A 16,515-nucleotide genomic window follows, 5' to 3' on the forward strand; every position below is an offset into this window, starting at 1 on the left:
GTTAAAAAGAACTGTTTGGGAGTACTATATTTCAGTGTCTTGCATTGTATACATTTGCATTGCATTGTGTACCCATTGCAGTGTTCTGCATTGTTCTGCATTGCATAAAATGTAACTTTAACACCAGTTAGCCTTACATTAATTTTTGCTCTCTTGCATTAGAGTGTGAATATTTTCCGCGTTTCTTTTTTACCTTGTATATTGTTGTCACTTGTGATATGTTACCATTGAAGATGTTGCATGCCCCCCCCCCCCGCCTATGTAACAGCCTCCAACGCCTGTAGGGTATAAATAAATAAATAAATAAATAAATAAATAAATAAATAAATAAATAAACTGTTGTAGATGGCGTGGTGACCCACGGATATTCTGAAATAAATTCCATTACCAAGGCTGCCGCTTTCTGTGCGGCTTTATGTTGTTCCCTTCTGTCACGAATTATGATGTATTGTCAATGAATGTGTCAACGTTAGATAATTTCATTCCAAGGTACCGCAGAGTACATAACAAGAAATTCAAGGCCGTAGGATGATCACTCGTGCCCTCTCTATTGAGTCTTCACAACTAAAGAGTAATTACATTTCGATTTATTGTTCAGACACTCATGTAGAGCTTGTTTGCAATGAAAATATTTAAATCAATGGCTCAAATCACACGTATCAAATAATTATTCGATGTAGGCCTCACCAAGGCAGGAAAACTATTCCATCAATACCGCTGACTGGCACGGCGTGTGCAACATCCCGTCAAACATTGCAGTGCCTTTGGGGAAATGGTCGTGTGTAGCTATACTCTGCAGTCAGAAGTAAATGCGACTCGTATAAGCAGAGGGTTCAATTGACGCGCAGATGAACTGGTGCGTTTTCTTTTCTTTTTTTGTTCTCGCGATTACCGGAAAGAATCGGCAAAAAGAAGTCGCGTACATATAAATGCGTACACCGTGACCGAAGGGCGTATTTCAGCATCTCACTGCCCGGGCATTGCCTTTTTTCATGGCAGCATGGATTCTTGGCTTTCGAGCGTGGCCTCTGAAATGTGCCTGCAGTCGGACGACGGGTGAGCTTACCACGGTGTATAGAGGCAACGAAGCAGAAATAAACTAACAGCTCGCGGTTATTCACTAATTTTGTTGCTGGCGAATGCGGAAAAGAAAAGAAAACGACGATATCCACAGGCACGGCACTACAAATCGCGAGGCTAATGTGTCGGACAAAACAGAACAGAGTAAAAGGTAAGGTTGAGCACAATAGGAAATTTAGTGAAAGTTAGGCTGTAGGCTACAGAGAGCTTTCAGGTATATTGGGGCGAAACCTTTATTATGTTAGCGCAGACCACGATGGCGCGCTCTGCCAACTTCTACTCTCAGGGTAGACGTGACAGGAAAACCGCTGCTATGTTCGTAATTCCTTACAAATTTTACGCTGTTCTCTTTGAATAGTGCTTCGCCTAACGTGACGCCAGCGATTTCTTCCTGGTCCATAATTCATGATGTCGGTTAGAACTCTGAGCGTGCTTTGTGCTTTTTATGACGTTGCACGCTTTCAGGGCACCTTCTTCAGTAAGAGGTACGCGCAGAAGCACGAGCAAGCCCGAACATTTTCACATTAGGCAATCTTACTGTTAGCCGCACGAGTTTCCGCTAAATCTGGAGGCGGGAGGAATATCCCCCCCCCCCCCTCATAGCGAGAATCCCTTGAATAAAACCGGACCACTGCGAAGTAAAAAGCGCAGCTCGGTTTCTCGAAAGCGAATGTTGTTGTGTGCAAGTTCGGCGCGGGTCTGGCTGGCAACTTTCTTGAGGCTATCAGTCATGGCGATTTTTTCACTTTTTCTTTCACGAAGATCACCCTGCGACCTTTCGAATTTCTTTATACAGTCTTGGTTTTCGAAAGATCTGAGAATACTTCAGTACTCTGCGCGTACTCACCAATTTTTGGCTGTAGTGCCATTGCGAATTTATTTAGATCACTTAACATCCAGGAAAGGAAGCGAAAGAAGATGCCATTAACATAAATGTACTTCTGACCACATTTCGTGAAAACGATGTCAGGCGAAATATTCAAGAAATTGTTACTTTGTAATTGAATGTTTCTCTGCATTCTCAATTTCTAAAGAACTTATAACTAGAATTACGTATTCTTGTCTTCTAGTTTTATTTTTAATATAAACGCGGTTTCTCGTTAATCAAAAAAAAAAATAGAAGAATCGGAAACCAGGTTAATGATATCTGAGGCACCAAAAACGAGTCACTCTATCCGTGCGAGAGAAACGCCTTCCGGCGGTGGCATTATACGGTGTGTCGCTGCATTGCTTCAATGCTAATCGAGCATCCTTACAATGCAATTGATGACATGAAATTTGACGAGCCGTACGGCCAACTATGCATCACCGTCAATCGATCTTAGGTCCTGTTGTGGGAAGAAATTGTTCTGTGCAAGCTACTCTCGGGGGAAGAAACGAAAGAAAACGTACAATTGAGTGCACTCCAACAAACGGTCACCGTTCCTACACGTTCTGAGATCACTCCGTAGAACCTATTTGCATGTTTAATCAATGCGTCATTTATTGAAAGCCTTCGCGCGCGCCTATATTCGGCCCCTAGCTTGCATTTCTTTGGTTAATGTTTCGTGATCTAAAAAGCAATTTCTGAGCCTTTATTGCTATGTAAACCGTTCGAGCGCTGCCAGCGGTAAAAAAAAAAAGTGAGCACTAGAGGGTAACTGGACCTCCAAGTGAGGTCACGGTACCTGTAACGCACTATTGGTTTGCCAGGAGACCAACCCGGCACCGCTGGCGATGGAGCGTGAGTGCAAAGCCCTGCACGTGGTGTCGCATGTCAGGGGCAGTGTCTCCTTCATGTCTTGTTCCTCATCTTTTTTGCGCGGCAAGACGTTTAACGACGACCCATAACGAAGTAGCCAGCCAACAAATCGTTATATTCAACGTCCACTTAGCACGGTAGTGCAGTGTCCATGGCGTTCTCCTATACTAAACACGAGGTCACGAGTTCGATCGCGACCGCAACGGCCGCATTCCAAATGGGAGCGGAGTGCAAAAATGCTTGTTTGCCAAGCCATAGGTGCACGGCGTACGCAGAATCGAAGGTAGTCGCAATCAATCTACGGGACTCCACTGCCAAGTCTCTCATAGTAGCGATGTTGCTTTCGAGCGGTTAGCTCCATACACGAGTCAATCGTTTTATTATGCGCCGGAAGCCATGCAAACGCTGCCTTTACATTATTGTCGCGTATAGCAGGAAAGATTACGTGACTTAATTTTGTGTCACGTCACGCATGGAGTGGTGTGTCGACACTGGAGCGTCTACTTCGAGCAGAGCGATGAAACATTGTCCTCGCGCGTCTAGAGCGACTGATTATTAGTTAGTAATTAACTTCTAATCAACTAAAAATAATTTATTAATAAACTTATTTATTAAGGTTTCAAAAGAGGGGCAGAGAGAGAATCAAAAAACAGAAGCCAGAGACGAATAAAAGAAACATCCTATAGCATTGAGGCTGCATTCTATCGCGGTCTTAACTGAACGAAACCCCTTTCAACCCTCCATAACCCGTAATAAGGCAAACACAACCAAAGACGATTCCATTAGCATCGCGATGCGCTGCCATCGTGTTCGCTGTTATTCTCTGCTGGTTCTTTTTGATCCCAACAGATACAACATATGTGCTTTCACCGCCATATTTTTTTTATGGCTTGAAGCTATTCATCGATTAGTTCCGCCTTAGCACGCCCGTCTACCCAACTGACATCAGCCCATATTCTGTACCATAAGACATGGTTTTGTAAACGTGATTTTGTCAAGGAATATCTTCCGCTACGTGCACTGCGCAAGCTCTGCATTCGCGCGGTAGTTTGGACGTGTGCTTTTAATAATTAATAAAATGCAGAGGGAAGGCCAGCGTACACAGCAAGGCATAGCCGCGCAACCTGTAGTGTCACCTACGGCGTCGATGCATTTTTCATGCCGGCAAACTCGGCTGGCACGCTCCTGTGCGCGTTTCCGACGCCGCGATCGTCGCTCTCGTATGTAGCAAGCAACAAGCGCACGCGTTCAGAAAAAAAACAGGAAAAGCGCCGACCGTGCTATGCGGGAATATGGATCGCTGCTCTGGAGGCCCACCAGACGGTCCGCGGCTCGGCTGCGTTATGCCCCTCCCCGCCCCCCCCCCCCCCCATCCCCTGCGCTCCCTCTTTAATGCTGCAAATGGTCCGTTCGTTTCCTTTCCGGCGCTCACGCGGAACGCCAAACCACACATCTTCGGTCGGCAACGGCGGCGGCGGCGGCGTTTTGCCAGCAGCGTCGCCATATAGACGGCTTTCTCTCTTCGTTTTACCGCTTCCCGTCCGCTGTCTTTTTATGCCATTGCTATTCTTCTCCTCCCCTTTCACTACGCCCTTCTTCATCTTTCGTTTTTAAAACTTTCTCGGCGCTTTCTTTATCTTTCTTTCGCGCTACATCAGCCGTCAAAATCTGCGCTGTCCCACCGCCAGCTGCTGCCCATCGTCCGCCCTTGGCGAAAATAATCCCCTACTCCGGCGAAAAATCCGAAGATGCTCGCCAAATTGGAAAAAAAGATCTCTCTCCTCGAGGTGCGCTAGTGCCGAAGATGAAATGTTAATGAGACGCACGAAGAAGAGCGAAAAGGTGGAACGCGTGAGCTTCACACAGCAGCAAAAGTCCTCCTGGCCTCCCCCTCCTCCACTCTGAGCTGCCGTCATTGAAGTTCGATCGACGGCCTTTGGACTCCACCTCCCACCACTGCCACCCTACTCGAGGTGTCCGAGCCCTTTCGTTCTGACTTTCTTTTAACCGTTTCTCCTGTTTTATACCGCCACCCGACCCCATCTGCCGAGAACGCGCGTGGCCGCTCTTTGTTAATTTCCTCATTCGCAAATTTCAATATCCGCGCGTATGCGCACAGCGCAATTAAAGGTGTGGTTTTGCTTCCTTGAGTATTTAGCGAAGCAATCAACTATTCGTGGATGCATGTATAACGGCACGCGCCGCATAAGACATGTCCCCATAGGAGGTTCAAATATTTTTGTCCCGCCTACCGACGCGAGAGGAAAAGTGAAATAAATTCCTGATTGGTAGAAGGCGTTCAATTACCGAGCATTGCTGCTGGCATCGCCACTTCTTTAATACGTGTGCATTGTTTTTGTAGATATCATATTTATGTGATGACTTCAGTGTTATCCCTTCATGTCTAAATGTAAACTCTGCCATGCCTGTGCCAGTGCCACCACGCCTAAATGCCAACGGTACACGCGCAGCGTCCCGTAACTGACATTACCGCACCTCTTGGCCGTGCATTTTGCCCGTCTAGTATTCTGCAACGGACTAGCCGTTAAACAATCAAGCTAAAAGGCCTGCTGTATTCCAGACGGACGTCTTCGCAAAGGGCTACTATAACGCGCAACTCTACGAAGACTTCGAGTCTGAATGACAGGGCCTGCTGCTTCTTGGTACCCTTCGTTCATGTAGTGCAGTTTACATTTTTTCCGCTTGTAATGTACCCTCTATTCTTTCTACACAGGGTGTCCCAACTAAGGTTATCGAAGCACTTGAACGAAAAGGAATAACATTGAGAAAACACGGTGCAAGATATCATTATAACAGGGTCTTATAATTGTATCTTGTACCGTGTTTTTTTTTTTCAACTATTTTTTTTTGTTCATCGAATAGCATCGCTAAAGCTAGCTGCGACCCCCTGTGTATCCCTGCGTAGGCTTCTCTCACGCTGTGATTCCGCACCTCATCTCACCAACTCCGTGCAGGACAACGAAAGCTATGCGTGGCGTCAGCCAATGGTTGATATTGGCATTTTCGGCCTCTGATCTCCCTTCATGTGACGCCGACTAAATGGGAGCTTCACAGACCCATCAGTAGCGCCACTATAGGCGAGCAAGCTTCTTCTTTTACCGGCAAGTGCAGCCGTTTCTTTTCGCCGATTAGTTAACATAGGCCCTAATTGCTGCACTGCCCAGAACAATTGGTAAGACGTAGTATAGGCGAGGTTGAATATTATGCCCTAGTTAGTATGCCTTAAACCAGCAGAACCGCCAACACGCACGAGAAGAATTGACACCATAACGATAGACTTTGTACTTGTGAGTTGCGTCGGCTGTTATACTATATGAAGATTTTCGGGTCCTTAAGATGCGTTACAGGGGGTTCAGCAAAACACGTTGAAATGATGTCAGCCTGACTGGGAGCTACATAGGCCGAAACAACCTCATGATACTCATCGCAAGTGGGCATCGTTGCTCCACCTACACGGACAACAACGTCGCTGTCCAAGCCATTTTACCAAAAAATATTGAGAATTTTTATTCGACGAATAATTCCAAAGACAAAAGTACTGTGTATATATCGTGGTGTATACACCGTGTGCGTATGTATTATTGTTATATATTATTAGTTTTCTTTTGCTTTTATCTCTTGGCATTCTACGTTTCCTTTAATCAGTAAAGAATAGCCATTACTGCTCTAGGATGATTAGGTCTCCGTTCATATTTTCAATTTCAATAAAAAAGCCTTTTCGGTGAAGTACTAAATTAAGGAATACGGGTGCAGCTTCAGTGAATTGGTCATTTATTTATTCAATCAATCAATCAATCAATCAATCAATCAATCAATCAATCAATCAATCAATCAATCATTCAATCAATCAATCAATCAATCAATCTTTATTTATCCAGAAAATTTGGATGGTCTTCAGGGCTAAAAGCCGCTCTATGCAGCTTGACTTGCTTCATATATTGTCCGTTCAAAATGAAACGATGTCGTACTGCTTTTGCCGCTCCCTTTAATTGCTGAGACCTTCGATTGAGTGTTGTATCCATTGGCCACGAACGCGTAGACCTGTAGTAGCGGTTGTTACGATGCGTGCAACCCATAACTCTTTCTTGTATTTTTGATATTTTTGAAGGCGTAAGCGTTTCTTTGCCTACCCAACGAGGAAACCAGTCCATCCGTTCCTCCGGCCGTTCGTCAGTCTGTCACATAAGACGATCGCATAAGATGGGGGGCACAGCAGCGAGCGAATGCTGCCTCTCGGTTCAACGAGAACTAAGCGGCGAGAACACAGAGCACACGAAGCTATCAGCACTCGGTGCACTCTCTGTACCCATCGCAGATCGTTTTCACAATAAGAAGCGCGCAGCCACGCCATACGCAGTTTCCGCCTAAGTACAACGGTTGATCACGGTTGATAATTCCACACGGATTGGTTACGCGCTAAAGAGCAATAACAGCTTATAATGATCTGAACGCCATCAGCTCACCTGGCGCCACCACCTGCAGTAATTTGTTTGCGTCGTCAATTCCCCTTGCGCCGCCGTCCACAGCAGTTACTGTCGCCACGGCGCTGTCATTTATAGTGGTCGGATCAGGTTTCATAACATTGATAATGGCACCCCGCTACGTGGAGATGAGCAAGTGGCAGAATGCTTGTGCATACTTAGACAACTCCCAGAAGCGCTTCTGCGTATTTTTTTTTAAAATTTCCTGTAGTTGTAACACAAATACAGTTTCATAAGCGAGCAATACCTTAGCCACTCAACTGCAGATAATTTGCAACATAGCGGAACACACTGCTGGGCGGTGATATTCTGCCATTGTTCTTTCTTCCAGTTCAATTAATTTTCACGCGTTTCGTCCTTCATCAGTGGTCAGAACAACACTCCTCCCGCATTATCAATGGGATTAGCCGGCTGTGAATAGTGGATGTTAAGAGTGGCGCAGAATCGAGCAGGAGGCATGACTTTAATATTGCCGCCAAGATCCAAGTCTTGTCGTTCATCTTGCATAAAGGACACAATTTAGTTTCAGATGTGATAGCTAACGCTTCAATCGTTGTGCCTCGACTTTATTTATGGGTTAGTATTACCAATGGATTAGTTCACTTAAAGAAATTCCGCGCAACCGGGATGAGTTTCCACTTTACAACACGGATGCCGAATGTATGACATGATGTCACCAAAGGCACGTCGGCCACTTAGCGCTCTGGAAAGCTTCGGAGCTAGTGAAATATTGAACACGCGTAGTGGAAGAGACACCTAAGCAAACCGAAAGTGCCTTTTTGTTCGCGTTCTTGAGTCGCCTTTCAAATAAGGCCCCGTACACGTAGTCCACAGCCAATTTCCATCGCGGCGCACGGTTTCGAAGAAACCCACTTCCTTGTCCGTAATGGACAGAAAACTCGCCACAGAAGGTAGAACATTTGCCTTTATTCATTCATTCCAACGTCAGTATCGAAAATGCAGCGAGTAATCAAACCGGGAGCGTTGTTGCATTAATAGTTATATTGAGGACATCCAGGGTCTGAATTACATACATTTCGCTTAGAAACTTAAGGAAGCATTCATGACGCCTCAAATAGAAGAATTCGGCATGAGCAGTGCGCTAGCATACGGCACCAGCTCAATGCCATCCGACATGTGCAAGAGACAAACTTGAAAAAAAAAATTGAGCGTCCGTCCACTCTGTGAAGAACGATACCCAGCGAAGCTGTATTGGAATGACTATATCGACAACTATATTGATTTATATGGCTATTGCTATATTGATTGAATAAAGAGATATGCAGGTAACTTCGCGGTTTGTCAGTCGATCGCACAACCCACCAAATGGTTTTGCCGCAAACTCCCGCTCGAACTTCCATGTCGCCGTGCCTTTTCCAACTCACGGTACTCGGGGTCCTGACGGGCGCATCGCATACGCTTGGCATTCGCGATGCGCCCTGTATATATATAAGACGGAGGGTTACTCGCCAGACCCGCACAAGCAAAAAAAAAGAAGATGACGAACGTGGTGGCATATGCTTTTACTGGCGTCGACGAAGGCCGGTACTCCGACAGAAACGTCAGTAAGAACATATGCCATAATGTTCATCTGTTATTTCCTTTTTGGAAATAACAGATGAACATATATATATATATATATATATATATATATATATATATATATATATATATATAGAGAGAGAGAGAGAGAGAGAGAGAGAGAGAGAGAGACTACTATGTATTCGTATGGGAAGAAATTCTCGATCTACACGCACTGTACGCTCCAGCAAAAATCTTCTGAACCTAGCGTATAACAGCTCCGCTGCAAAAAAAAAAAAGAACAAAAATTAGGGAATGCAATTCAGCAGAACCGAAGCACTTCCAGCGCGCACTCGTAAGGCGTTACTTCTTCCCCCTGAAAATGGCGCTATCGTGCACGTGGGATACTCGCAGAATGTGTTTCAATGTCCGGTCGATATTTGACTACTTCCGTATATGGAATGATAATTTTGGTCGGCAGCATCACAGCGTCATTTCTTCCTCGGTTCTACGCCACCAAGTACCATTGCGCGGGTGTGCTTTCGAACTACGCATGCCTTCAACGAGAAGAAAGAAGAAAGGGGGTAACCGCGGGGCCCGATTTTTGTTAGTCATATCATAAGAAGCCAACAAACACTGACACCAAGGACAACATAGGGGAAATTAATTGTGCTTAATAAATGAAATAAATAAACGATAAATTAATGGAAATGAAAGTGAATCATAAAACAACTTGCCGCAGGTGGGGAACGATCCCACAACCTTCGCATTTCGCGTGCGATGCTCTGTCAATTGAGCTACTGCGGCGCCGTTTCCGCATTTACTTTCTTTCGTATTTATGTTTCCTAGTAAAACCCTGGGAGTGTTAACCAGCTCCACCACTCACACACCTTGGCGGCGGATGTGGAACATCCTTTCTGCCACAGGCGTCACGAGAGCGTGGTCTTTTTGAGTAAAATCAACCTTTCAATAAACCCACAAATGCTACCTGAAGGCATCAACGTTGTCGGATTCGAGACCCTCGTTATGTAATAAACGAGAAGAAAAAAGAAAGGGGGTTCATCGAGGGGCCCAATTTTTAATAGTCATATCTGAAGAAGCCAACAAACACTGACTCAATTGGTAGATCACCGCACGCGAAATGCGAAGGTTCTCGTTCTCGTGACGCCTGTGGCAGAAAGGATGTTCCACGTCCGCCGCCAAGGTCTGTGAGTGACGGCGCTGGCTAACACTCCCAGGGTTATACATGGAAACATAAATACCCAAGAAAGCGGGCGGGGAAACGGTGCCGCGGTGGCTCAATTGGTAGAGAATCGCACGTGAAATGCGAAGGTTGTGGGTTAGTTCCCCACTTGCGGCAAGTTGTTTTTTCATCCACTTTCATGTCCATCAATTTATCGTTCTTATATTTCATTTATTAAGCACAAGTAATTTCCCCTAGGGTCATTTGTGAACCTCTGCACGGTATCGAATACCTCTCAGGTAGTGCGTTGCTCTCTAAACAGGGCTTCTCCACAGCAGAACTCTTTGCGTGAAGAAGCCGACTTTCCTACTTCCTTTTGTTCAACAAGTGATGGCCACATAATTGGCCATCATTGCGTTTGTGCGGTAATGCTCAACCGCGAGCGTTAGCACTGAAACGTTAAGTGTCATAAATACGTCCGACACACACACACACACACACACACACACACACACACACACACACACACACACACACACACACACACACACACACACACACACATATGTATATATATATATATATATATATATATATATATACTGTCAGAATAATGGGGTATCTGTATCTGTTATGCACCAGGATATGCGCTAAAAGTACCTGACGCGTCACCACGAACGCCGTGTGGCTAGGGTCACGCGTTGCGCGCCAGTAATAATGATATCGATTAATAATAGTGGTGACGGGGTGTCCCTGGTGCGACGAACGGAGTATCGAAGATCTAACTTACAGCACGTAATGTCGCTTGTGTGTCCCCCTTCACTGTGTCCTTGTCGATTCTGCGCGCTAAATATTTCACTATGAATTCGTACCAACTCGCCCAACTATCAGTTCTGCCACGTAATGTCGCGCCGAGGCGTGCTTAAAGGGATACTAAAATCAAATGTTAAGTCGACGTGGACTGTTTAAATACCATTTCAGAAATCTCGCAACGCTTGTTAAGTGCCAAGAAAACACTTAGTTTACGAGAAATTTGTATCTCAAGGGTCGAAATTCAAATCTCCCGCCACCCAACGGGGGGGGGGGGGGGTAGTGGTGACGTTGCACACGCCATCACCACCCTTCGCTTCCGCCGGTGAGTAAAACGGCGCCCGACAGACTCAGATTTCGACGATCGCTGACTGCACTCACCGCTGTCGATGTGCTTTGAGTGTCACTTGCTATTGTGGGCACAGGTTTGCCCAATAAAGAGTTCGTTTCGTAATACACATTTTTGCTACTCTGTTCTTCAACATCACTCCAAACGTGACAGCATTAGGTCAGTTTTTACAGCGAAGTTGTTAGCCAGTGGTTGGTCGGAATTTTTCGCGTCCGAGTGCGCGGTGTTCACAAGAAAAAAGAAACACAGCAGAACTTGGAAGGCTTTGCGTTTGAGATTCCGCTTACCAGAATTATGTTTTCTCGTATATTCGAATTACAATCCGATGCTATCATTCCTGCAGGTTATGTTTAAGTCGTACTTTACGAATTTTCTGATGCATTTTTTTTGAGAAATTCAATTATTTCAATAATGCACTTGCGCTAGGCGGAGGGCTTACAAGGATGACGATGCATGCTGTGCAAACGGTGCGGCCACCTTTTGACCGCGGCCACTCAGACGGATGGCACCGGTCTTTCAGTTTCCACGTAACAGATTTACTTTTCCTCGTATATTCGAATAACTGTCCGAACCTATGATGCCTGCAGCTTGTGTATAAGTCGTGCTTCATGCATTTTTCCAATACAGTTTACCTTTAAACACTCATTTAGTTCAATAATGCACTTGCGCTAGGCGGAGGGCTTACAAGGATGACGATGCATGCTGTGCAAACGGTGCGGCCACCTTTTGACCGCGGCCACTCAGACGGATGGCACCGGTCTTTCAGTTTCCACGTAACAGATTTACTTTTCCTCGTATATTCGAATAACTGTCCGAACCTATGATGCCTGCAGCTTGTGTATAAGTCGTGCTTCATGCATTTTTCCAATACAGTTTACCTTTAAACACTCATTTAGTTCAATAATGTGCTTGCGCTTAGCGGAGGCCTAGAAGAATGAGGATGCATGCTGCACTACCGCACAAGTGCATGCGTGCGTGACGTAGGCCGCTTGTGGTGGTGGAGCTTGCCTAACGTCGGCAAAAGCTTCGCTGTACATCCACATCCAGACGCTGGAATGGAGACGGATTTTTTTGTAGTTTTCTTTGAGGTGACAGTTGGGAGATTAGACAAAAGATTATCCGGAAACAAAAGTTGTCAACCTGCCAGTATCAAGAAGTTCCGAGAAAACCCACACAGGTTCCAGCGCAGGATAATTTTACAGCGAAACTGTTTAGCGGATCCTATGCCGTCATTGTCGAAGTACGCTAAAGAGTGACCCAGCGGGAGAGGAAAAGAAGAGCTCAACAGGGGAAAAAGGGGTTGGAGTCGCCCCTTTCCCCTGTGAGAATGCTTATACGTGACTCTTATATGGTTGTCACACGGTGCATTTTCGGCGATCGAGCCAGGTCGGCATCGAATTTATCGACGATTGATTGCATTCAAGATACAAACGTTATGCTGGCGGTTTGCGGCCAACGAACAGTGCCCAGGGATTGAAACGCGATACTAGGAGCGCGTGGCTGCCGGCACTTCCTACGCCAGCCAAGGCAGTTGTCAAACCAATCCAACCAATCATCAAAAAAATTTCAGCGCCCGCCTCTCTAGTGGTGCGCCTTGCCCCCATATAGGAAGCTTTGGATTGGCGATTCCGCACATTCCATCCCAGCTATAACTACGGCAAGAACACGAGTAGTGCGTACTCCTGAGGAAGAAGCTGCCTGCCGCGAAGGTCAGCGCAAAAAGGGGCGGAGCAACTTGCATGCGGAAAAAAACACAGCAAAACACAGACACAAACCTCACGCGCAAAAAAAAAAACACTTGGAGAACCGAAAAGAAAGAGCTACCTGCAATTGTGAAGAGACCATTAGTCACCTTCTGTGCCACTCTTCTCGCTTCGATAATCAACGTGATACTCTCCAGTGTGCCTTAAATAAACTGGATGACAGGCCATTTACGGAAGCGAAGGTCTTGGGAGCCTGGTCTCACAGTTCATTAACCCAGAAAGCAGTTCGAGCGCTTTTTCACTACCTGAGGGCAACAGACTTGAGTGCCCGACTATAGACATCCTACACCTAAGTTCTCTCTGTCTCTCTCTCTTTCACTCCACATTCCCCTCCCCACGTGTAGGGTAGAAAACTGGACTCAGTCTGGTTAACCTCCCTGCCTTTCCTTCTTCCCTTCTCTCTCTCTCTCTCTCTCTCTCTCTGGACTTGCACGGTGTAACACTCTGTAACTAACACAGCTTCGCTGTTCGACTGTCTTCACGGACTGGAGGGGGCGATGATTTTTCATTTTAAGACCCTCGTAGCTTTGGGCCACTTTTAGAAGGACGACATTCCTTCTGCCGCGAAATTTGCTACACCTTGCGGATTTCCGCTGTCATTTGCTTTATTCATTGATGTGAGGGCTGTCGAAAATAATCCAAATGATTTAATTTCAAAGCCGTGCTGCCTATGTGTATCTGTACAAAAAAGGACAGTTAACCAGAATTGCCTTGCGCTCACTCATAACCAAATTTAGCTAAAACATACTAAGCCCAGCTGCATGTGCTCAATTTTCTGCAAGATCATTTGCATGACCATTTTGAAGAATTTGCTCGAAACAAAAGCCCAGGAGCCTTACAGCTGCATACGTGTAAAGCAAATTTAGCCAAGGATTACCATAACTGGAAAATCTCATCACAATTAATTATGGTTTGATCTGGATGGCGCTGGCAGGGTCGGCTATGAAAAGTGCACTATTGCAGGCAATTCAGCCATTAGGCATGTTGCGCTGCTTAGGCGACACCACAGCAGTGACTGTCATCCAGCGCCTGCTGTTCTATAATTTCGGTTTCGGCTAGTACAAAATGTGGACTTCTGGTAATGAGCGCATGGAGCCGGAATGTATACTTTCCTTTTGTTTGTGCTGAAGTGTGAATTATTTGGAATTTCACGCACTGGTGGCTTTTGATGCTTCCGATATTCCCGAGGTAAAAAAACCTGCTGTGATATTGCATGTAAGTGGCGTACAAAATGTTTCAAATGTAGTTTTCACCACTTTGCGTGCAGCTATTCAATCTAGGTTGCGCTTCATACAGTTATTACAAAACAAGTCAATCTGTTCACCATCCAAAACCTCTGAGCTACAGCACCTCTACAAGAACGCAAACAAAGTGCCATTAGTACTTGAAAGTGGCTATGAGTGCTGCCCTAACCAGTCGACCCCTTACAGGCCAAGTGCAGTAAGTACTGAAGCTGGATGCCTCGTGGCAGTCGTACATGACGTACCTTTGAGGCTATTCAAGAATCCTTAGCAGTCATAAGCTGCAACTCGCATGCCTGGCTCAATGTTCAACTGTTAAACTGCCAAATACCTTTAAGGACATGCCAAAGAATGTTAAGCTACCAAAGACAAACAAAGAAATTTCGGACGAGATGGTACCGACATAATTATTCTATAACCTTGCCACCCAGCTGTCTTTTCAGTGCACACAGTTATGGTCGCTGATGAAACTTTTATTGTACTCCCCTGGTTATATGCTGTAGTACACAAGCACTGAGTATTGCAATTACCAATTTCGGCAATTTTGAGTATCGCGATCAGTATGCTTCTGAGTACGCTATTTGAGAGCCGGGAAAATGGAAATGTGAGGACGCTAGCACGTGCAGGCACTCGAACTGGAAGAAAAATGTCGTTAAATAAACAATGAAAAATTGTTAACATTAAACATAAGTTGCTGTACACAAGAATCGCTGCACACGTATACGCCCCTAGTACTTGAAGAATATTCGACTAAGAGCGAAGTCTTCCAGACCAATGAAGGCTATCCTTCCAAGACCTGTAACAGATCGCGGTCTAAGTATTGTATAAAGTGACGATGAGTGCTTGCCTAGAGTCTTCACATTGTAGCGTACATGTCGCCTTTGTTGGGTCATTGCTCGGCAGAGGAACTATAATTGGTTGCCTAAGACGCAGACGTCGCAGTAGCTGTTAAGAGTTCGTTTCGGAGGGAAAGCTTGAGGCCTGGCTACGAAACTTTCTTCCTTTCTTTATTATTTTAGAGGGTTTTAAAGCTCCAATAATTACAAAAGAAACACCCGATATTTGTTTGATTTCGCATCAGTACTGTAGCTTATGCATTTTTAAAGTGACTCGCATACGGCGATTCCGCGTAACAAGGGGTACCATAAAGGAGTGGGGGTATTCTTTGAAATGATTGCTTCACGCTCCCTCTGGTAGAGCTAAGGTGTCGCCAAAGCGGAGCCTAGGTTCTGCACAATGCTTACACCTACAACCTTCGCTTAATGTACAACGAAGTAGAGACATAAAACATTTGTAACCATGCTCAATGCGTTAGGGAAAAAAATCTACGAGCTATTTGCGTTGACTTTCTCGAATAAAGGAATGCGATCCCAACACAAGAAACGAGCGCTAGCACATAAACTATTCTTGGCCCTGATTGTGATGTTAATATCTCCACTTCCTCCCTGTCTCTCACTTTTTCACAGAGGAGTCGTTTAATGTAGTGGTTATAGCCGATCGTTAGTCGTTTCGCTTGTTCCGTTTTTGCGTGACGGGGCGGCTTTTATTCTTGCTGCCATGCCTATGTTTACTATAACAGCCTGGACCAGAATCTACCGCGCCTGATATCCCCTTTCAGGAACAACGTTTACGTGGGTGAGAAAACCTACAAATGACGCACGTCTTCCGTCACGTCGACGCCATGTAATCAGCACGCCTCGTGATGAAATCTTCCCCCAGGAACATTGGGTTTTCAGCAGGGAGGTGTTCCGCCTCCGTTTGAAGTTTCTGAAAGAGGCCGGTTCGTCCAGCGAATGGGGACATTTAGTAATACAGTACTTGCTAATAGTCATCGATGGCTTCATGTAGTAAACCCGCCGTGGTTGCTCAGTGGCTATGGTGTTGGGCTGCTGAGCACGAGTTCGCGGGATCGAATCCCCGCCACGGCGGCCGCATTTCGATGGGGGCGAAATGCGAAAACACCCGTGGTGCTTAGATTTAGGTGCACGTTAAAGAACCCCAGGTGCTCAAAATTTCCCGAGTCCTCCACTACGGCGTGCCTCATAAGCAGAAAGTGGTTTTGGCACATAAAACCCCATAATGTTTTTTTTCATGTAATAAGACTGGACATGGGTGGAGTGGAGGCAGTCTACCTTAACTACGTCTGCTTGCCTCAGTCATCTCATTTAACAGCGTTAGTGATAGGTGGCATCCTTATACCACATGTAACACTATAGATGTGGCATATTTACCCCTAATAAGTTAAATGGATACACTCAGGCGGAGCAATTGCCGGCATTCTTTTGCAGGGCTAGAACCACCCGTAGGTGGCACCAAGCCTCTTCC

General features: G+C 45.6%; 1 protein-coding gene and 1 non-coding gene across 2 annotated transcripts in view; one reads left to right on the top strand and one right to left on the bottom strand.

Annotated features, from left to right (window-relative positions):
* LOC142587313 (tachykinin-like peptides receptor 99D) overlaps window positions 1-16,515 on the bottom strand; it is an 837,205-nt gene that overhangs the window by 623,004 nt on the left and 197,686 nt on the right. The gene's annotated exons all lie outside the window — the stretch shown is intronic.
* Window positions 10,132-10,204, top strand: TRNAS-UGA (transfer RNA serine (anticodon UGA)). Its single transcript has one exon. It is a non-coding gene; the product is annotated as a tRNA-Ser (tRNA).

The sequence above is a fragment of the Dermacentor variabilis genome, chromosome 1, assembly GCF_050947875.1.
Source record: "Dermacentor variabilis isolate Ectoservices chromosome 1, ASM5094787v1, whole genome shotgun sequence".
Classification (NCBI taxonomy): domain Eukaryota; kingdom Metazoa; phylum Arthropoda; class Arachnida; order Ixodida; family Ixodidae; genus Dermacentor; species Dermacentor variabilis.